Source organism: Sapajus apella, unplaced genomic scaffold (assembly GCF_009761245.1).
Source record: "Sapajus apella isolate SASKATOON/1434 unplaced genomic scaffold, GSC_monkey_1.0 scaffold11, whole genome shotgun sequence".
Lineage (NCBI taxonomy): Eukaryota > Metazoa > Chordata > Mammalia > Primates > Cebidae > Sapajus > Sapajus apella.
The window spans coordinates 37,440,024-37,446,400 of record NW_022436951.1 but is presented as its reverse complement, the minus strand read 5'-3'; the positions used below and the strand labels follow the sequence as shown (position 1 = coordinate 37,446,400).

Here is a 6,377-nt window from a genome sequence, read left to right as displayed (position 1 = left end):
TCCCAGGGTGCTCAGGCAGAAAATGCGGAAAGCACTGTGCACCAGGATGTTATCAAAATAATTTAAAAATACAAGCCCCAGGGAGCTGCAAATTGGGAGAGAAGTCACACACTGATAAGAAATATTTTTGAAAAGCTTAACAAAAGAAGAAAAACTGCCCTGGGAACAAAACTCACTCAAAGCTCCTCTTTTAATTTTAATATTGATCAAGTCAATTTGCAAAATCTGAGACTATTTGCCCAGCTAAGTGTACACAAAGTATGCATGAGCATGTGTGCACACACGCAGGCACACAGGAACCCTCCCGTGCCACGGGAGGCTTGACGAGAAAAAGAAGGGAGTGGAGAGCAGATGAGACCGTGAAACACGGGCAGCGTGGGAGAGGAGGAGGTTGGACTGAACCAGACAGATGCTACCTAGCCTATGGAGCGCCTGTCAGTTCTGGAGTAAGCTAACTGATCTGGATTTGAGCTTGCTACTTTAAGGCACATCATATATATTTTGCTACAGTTAACTCTGCCACCAGATGTTAAATGATTTTTTTTTCCTGGTCTCACCTGAGTCAGCAAAGTTGAGAAGAACATGTCTCAATCATACCACATCCTGAAAAGAGAATGCAGAACTGTGCATATAGTACATGTGGGGGCCCAAAGCTCGTTCTGAGGCTATTCACTCACCTCCAGAGTATAATAGAGAATGTTAATGATTTACAGTAAGAAAAAGATTGAGGATTGATCAGGCAAAGTTATTGGAATGCTCTACATTCCTTTCCCACATCAAAACAAACAAGGATCTTGGAAAGAAATAATCAGCGAGCAAAGGTGATGTGCTGGAATGGAGACTCACGTCTGTCTTCCCACCCTCACCCCTGCTGGAGGCTTTCGGAGCTGCCCCTGCTGCCTAGGAAGCCCTAGGGGAGTTCTCTGGGGAAAGCATTCAACGTGCACCTCCCGCAGTGTGGAGACCAACACTGACACTAGACTCCCACCTGGGCAGGCGGGAGCAGCCTCAGGTGGTCATCTGAGGGGAGCTCTTATGCCAATGGTTGGGGCATGACACTGACCTATCCCACAGCCCAAGAAGATGCTTCTAGAAGTAGCTGGGATTGCATCACAGAGAAGGTCCTGCCAAGAGTCCTGCCTGCCAGGGGAAGCAATTCTAGCAGAAAGGAGCTTTGGGGTTTCCTGGAACAGAAGCCATGGGGTGCCACAATCTAGCACAGGAGCAGAGCTCAGACCTTCCCAGGGAACCACAGGATCAGAGTGAACACCAGGTCTGTGAGGCATCTACAGGCACCATGAGAGAGAGAGAGAGACAGTGTGTGTGTGTGTGTGTGTGTGTGTCTGTGTGTGTGTGTGTGTGAGAGAGAGAGAGAGAGAGAGGGAGGGAGGGAGAGAGAGAGAGGGAGAGGGTGCCAGCATTTCCCCCTCCCTGCCAGGAACATGGCAGTAACCCCAGATGACTGCTGCCTCATCCAGAAACACCTTTGAACCCTTTATGTCTCCACCTTCCAAGTCCTGTCCTCCACCCAAGAGGAGGAGTGAGGAAAACCAGGCAGGCCGGCATCCTCCTGCTTCAAGTTCTCAAGCTGGTGATAGTCTCTCCACAGGGAAGGATGGATGCCTTGGGTGTTATGATAAATTGAACCAGGAAAGAGTCTCAACTTTCTAAAGTGCTAAAAAATGAGCATGTCCTACTGAAACTAATGGAAAAGATGGGAAATCTGCTTGACAAAGTGTTCAAGGATGAGGTGGGAGAGTTGAGAAGCTAAGAATGTGTCCAGAGGTGAGGCAAAAGATAGTGAAGTTAATGTATTGGTTATGAATGGAAGTAAACCATGCTCACTCTCTAATGTGGAGTAATCATTCATAAGCATATCTGTATTTGTATTCCTTAGGTTCTTAATAATTGTCATTCCTCTACAGAGCTATAGTTGCCTGACTATGGCATTAGGATTTTAACAGTCACAGTGGGGGACACAGGAGAAAGTCATCCTCGCCCACAGACTTGTGCCAGCCTATGTTTGCTGCACATTTAGCAGGCATAAATGGATAAGAGATCAACTAGGTTGTTGACTAAGGAGGAAAATTCCTATCATAAAGAATAAAACAGGCCAGGTGCGGTGGCTGACGACTGTAATCCCAGTACTTTGGAAGGCCAAGGTGGGTGGATCATTTGAGGTCAGGAGTTCCAGACCAGCCTGGCCAACATGATCAAACACCATCTTTACTAAAAATACAAAAAGTAGCCAGACGTAATTGTGGGTGCTTGTAATCCCAGCTACTCGGGAGGCTGAGGCACGAGAATCTCTTGAATCTGTGAGATGGAGGTTGCAGTGAGACAAAATGCCACTACTGCACTCCAGCCTGGGCAATAAAGTGAGTCTCAGTCTCAAAAAAAAAAAAGCAATAAAATAAAAGAATCAACACTTTGGAGCAAATTGCAGACATGGGAGTGAAGGGGAGTATGTCAGGGACACCTTCAAGGATTCACTTTGAATCACTGATAGTGGTAATATCATTAAGAAAATTAGAAAGATCTACAGGGAACCTGGAGAGGCCCCTGGCAAAGCGTTGCTGACGCATGTTGACTGATGCCACAGACACCCAAGCAGACCATGCAAGCAGAGGGTTAAAGAACTTAAAGGTTAAGGGGCAATCCAAGCAGAGAAAGAAATAAGCCAGCACTTAACCCATGTATGAAGCTTGGGTGGAGACAGCAAGAACACTTTTCTGACTTTCGGTCCTGTTTGTCATAAAAAAGCTAGACTCATATTAATGTGTCAAGTGTTATAACGTTACAAAGAAAATCCTACAGGAGCACAAATGAGGAAGTGATTCCTTCTGGGTGGGAGGCAGTCAAAATTCAGCCGACTCTTGAAGGATGGATGACAGATACGAGGATCAATCCAGAACAAACCTCAGGAGGAAGCTTCCAGTAGAAACTGTTGAGTGATCGTGATGCCAGCTGCAGAAGCAGGAAGCCCGGGGCGGCTCACGCTGCCAGCCTCCGGGATCTGAGGAGGGCGCACAGAAAAGCAACTTGGTGGGGATAAGTGTCACCAGACTATATGAGAGACAGGGACTTGTATCTGTACTAATTTCTAGAAGTGATGGATCTGTTTGTTTATGGTACTGAGAGGGGCCGAGGGCTTTGACGAGAAATGAAGGCTGTTTGGAAGCAACAAAGATGATCAGGATGATAGCTGGGGAGATGGGGAAAGAGTCCTCCTCCTCTGCAGAAGGGTCTCTGTGGGAACTCACGGCAGATTGATAATGAGAGCACAGCCAGTCCTGTGACAAAGGGGAGGGCGAGGGAGAGGCACACAGACTCGGGGACAGACCAACTGCTGGGCAAGGAAACCAGGAGAAACTGAAGACAGCTCTGAGTTGTTGAGCCGGCACATCAGAATCATGGTGAGGAGCATAGATGGTTTAAAAAACGTCAAGGGAAGATTCGGTCTTGCATTTGACATGAATACAAGGCGTTGCCGGGATGCGTAGGCACACACCTGGAACCAGCTGAAGGAAAGTAGAGAGGGAAAGTTTAACTTGCACTCCGAGACAGAGAGTTGAAGCCATAGACCTTAGATGGGTGGTTCTCAGACTTCAGCCCACCGCAGCAGCACCTGGAGGGCTCCTTACAGCACAGGCTGCTGGTCCCACACCCAGAGCTTCTCAGCCAGCAGAGCTGGGAGGAAATTGGCACTTCCTGTGCAGGAGACACTGGTGCTGCTGCTTGTCTGAGGACCACACTTTGAGAACTAATGACTTAAAAGTAACTGAGGACGCAGTGGCTCAAAGTGTGGTCCCAGAACAACTAGCAGCACCAGTTCTTTCTGTGGGGAAAGAACTGAAAAGAACCGAAACAAAAACAGGCCCCCGCCCTCAAAAGGCAGGGGGGAAAAGTCAGCCCTCTTCCCCTGAGAGTCTGGTTTCCCTGGCCTGGGCCCAGGTGATGTCATCGGTATTTTTATTGCTCTCCAGGTGGTTCTGACATGCTTCCAGGATTGAGAAACACTGATCAAGGAGGAGAAACAAAAGTTATTTAGTTAATTTTTTTTAAAGAAGTAGACAAAAAGCCCACTTTTTTTGGCACTGATCTAATTCTCTTTTCATTCCTCAGGGAAAGCAGTTGAAGTACCATTAGTTAACAGATTGCCCAATGAAGTCGTTGACAACTGTGATAAGACATTTCTCACTATCACAGCGTCTCCCAGAGACACAGTGTGTGACGTTCCCAAAGCCCAGATGTCCCTCTGCTCCCCAATCTTCTTTCCCCAGAAAGATGTCAACGCTGCAGAGATTGTGCCATGAAGACGCCTGGTGTGGCATCACAATAGATGAAATCTTAAGGGCAATTCAACAATTTTCTGAACAAATAAATGGATTTAACCTGAAGTTGAATTTAATTTGACTTCAAGAAAAATTACATTTCTGGTCCTCCTATGATCATGTACTAAGAATTATTTAACTGCAGATACGGTTGTTATCTTTAGAGCTAGAAGGTCTCATTTTAGAATTGAAATGAATGGCAACCCAGACAGATAAAGTTTGGCCGCGATCATCCCACTGCGGAGGCTGAGCCGGTACTGGCCATCCCCTGACCACCCCAACACTCTCCAGGTCTCACACATCTAATCTCTGTCTCCACCAAGGGAATGTTTTCCTTCCATTTATTCTTAGAAACAACTAAGGGAGCTTTAAGTTAAATACATGCTGCCAAGTTGAACCCAAGAAAACTAAAGTCAAATACATTAGCAAACACTTAATGTCTTCTCTATTTTGGCATTTCTTGCTCAATTTCTATTTCTGAGTAAGGGCTGTTCAGATGAATAAAAACATATTTTGAGGAAGCTGAGCTCATAGGACCTACAGGACTGCAAATCACAGACCGTGCATTCTCAGCAGTCAGCAATTCTGCTGGATTGAATTGGCATATTTCAAACTATGCATTTTTTGTTAAAAAGGGTGTGTGAATGCATTCACGAAATAATCTGTACTCTTTCCCACTAATTCATAGCTGCCTTCACAGTACCCAGTTTGATTTCACACTAAGCCCTTGCTGAGGATGTGAGAGTAATACAAAGGGGAGCCCTGGCTCCTCCTCTCCCGCAGTGTGTTTCCTGGAAGTGGACTGTGAGCAGAGCTTCTCCGGCCACCTTACGCCTGCAGACAAGCTCCATGAGTGTGCTTTAGAAGAAGGCTTCAATCTGAAGAAAGTCAAATAAAACAAGGCAGGCTACCACAGAGGCTAGGGAAGGTGAACCCAGATTCAGATCCTAAGTCAGCTGTTCTGCAGGTGCCTCTTAGGTGGCCGGGTCAGAGGCGTTATTCAGACTGCCTCGTGAATATTGGTTCTTCAGTGGTCACAAACCTACCACACTCATGCACGTTGCTAATAACAAAAGGCTAACTCTAGGGGAGGGGGTGGTGTCTATGAGAACTCTGTGCTTTCTGCGTAATTTTTCTGTAAGCTTAAAATTGCCCTAAAAGTAAAGTTCATTCAGAAACAAAAAATAAAATAAAATAAATCATGTATCCTGAGTAAATATGACATAAAATTTATCTATGTTTTTACCTGCTTCTTCAAATGTTCTGACCTTCACTGAAAATCTTTTCTTCATTTTAAACATTCTTTCCACACCACTGAAATGCGTTCTTCCCATTGATTTTGTTTTGTACTCTATACGCCGTGTATTCTACGTCAGCAAAAGCTTCAGGATAAGTCTTCCAGCCGACCAACCCCATTAAATGCTTGCTGACTCTGGACTACATAGGTTCTTATATGTGGATTTTTTTTTCAATCAATATTTTAGAACAATCTTGGAGATTTGCAACAGTTTTTAAAAACTCACAGATAAATTGTGTAGCCTAGAATTATTTTTTAAATTACAAGAAAGTTAGATATGTTATGAATGCATAAAATACCCACATTAATCTATTGTTTTTGTTATCAGTAAGGCTTCCAGTCAAGAGTAGGCTATTAGTATGCAGGTTTTGAGGAGTCAAAAGTTATGAATGAATTTTTTTTTCTATGCAGGGGTTGGCTTCCTTAATCCCCTGCTGTTCTAGCGTGACCTGTGTATACCTATATCACACACACACACACACACACACACACACACACACACTCACACACGCACACAGGCACATCACATTACCAGAGGCCACGTCAAAGAAAATTAAATGGAAAATCTCAGCAAATCAGATGAGGTGGGATTCTAGGATATTTATTTTAAAAATAGTACTGAATGTTGTGTATGTGATAATTCAAAGAATAAAATAGCTAGCATAGAATGTGGAAAAGTATATTAACAGAATTCATTTCAGTCTTTTTAACTAGAGTCACGAGAAGGAATTTTAAAAGACAATGAC

At 44.6% G+C, this 6,377-nt stretch overlaps 1 long non-coding RNA gene across 1 annotated transcript; it reads left to right on the top strand.

The window, feature by feature from the left end:
* Positions 1–785: 785 nt before the first annotated feature.
* On the top strand, positions 786–4,400 carry LOC116552190. Its single transcript, XR_004269271.1, has 2 exons — positions 786–1,273; positions 4,126–4,400. It is a non-coding gene; the product is annotated as an uncharacterized LOC116552190 (long non-coding RNA).
* Positions 4,401–6,377: the final 1,977 nt, after the last annotated feature.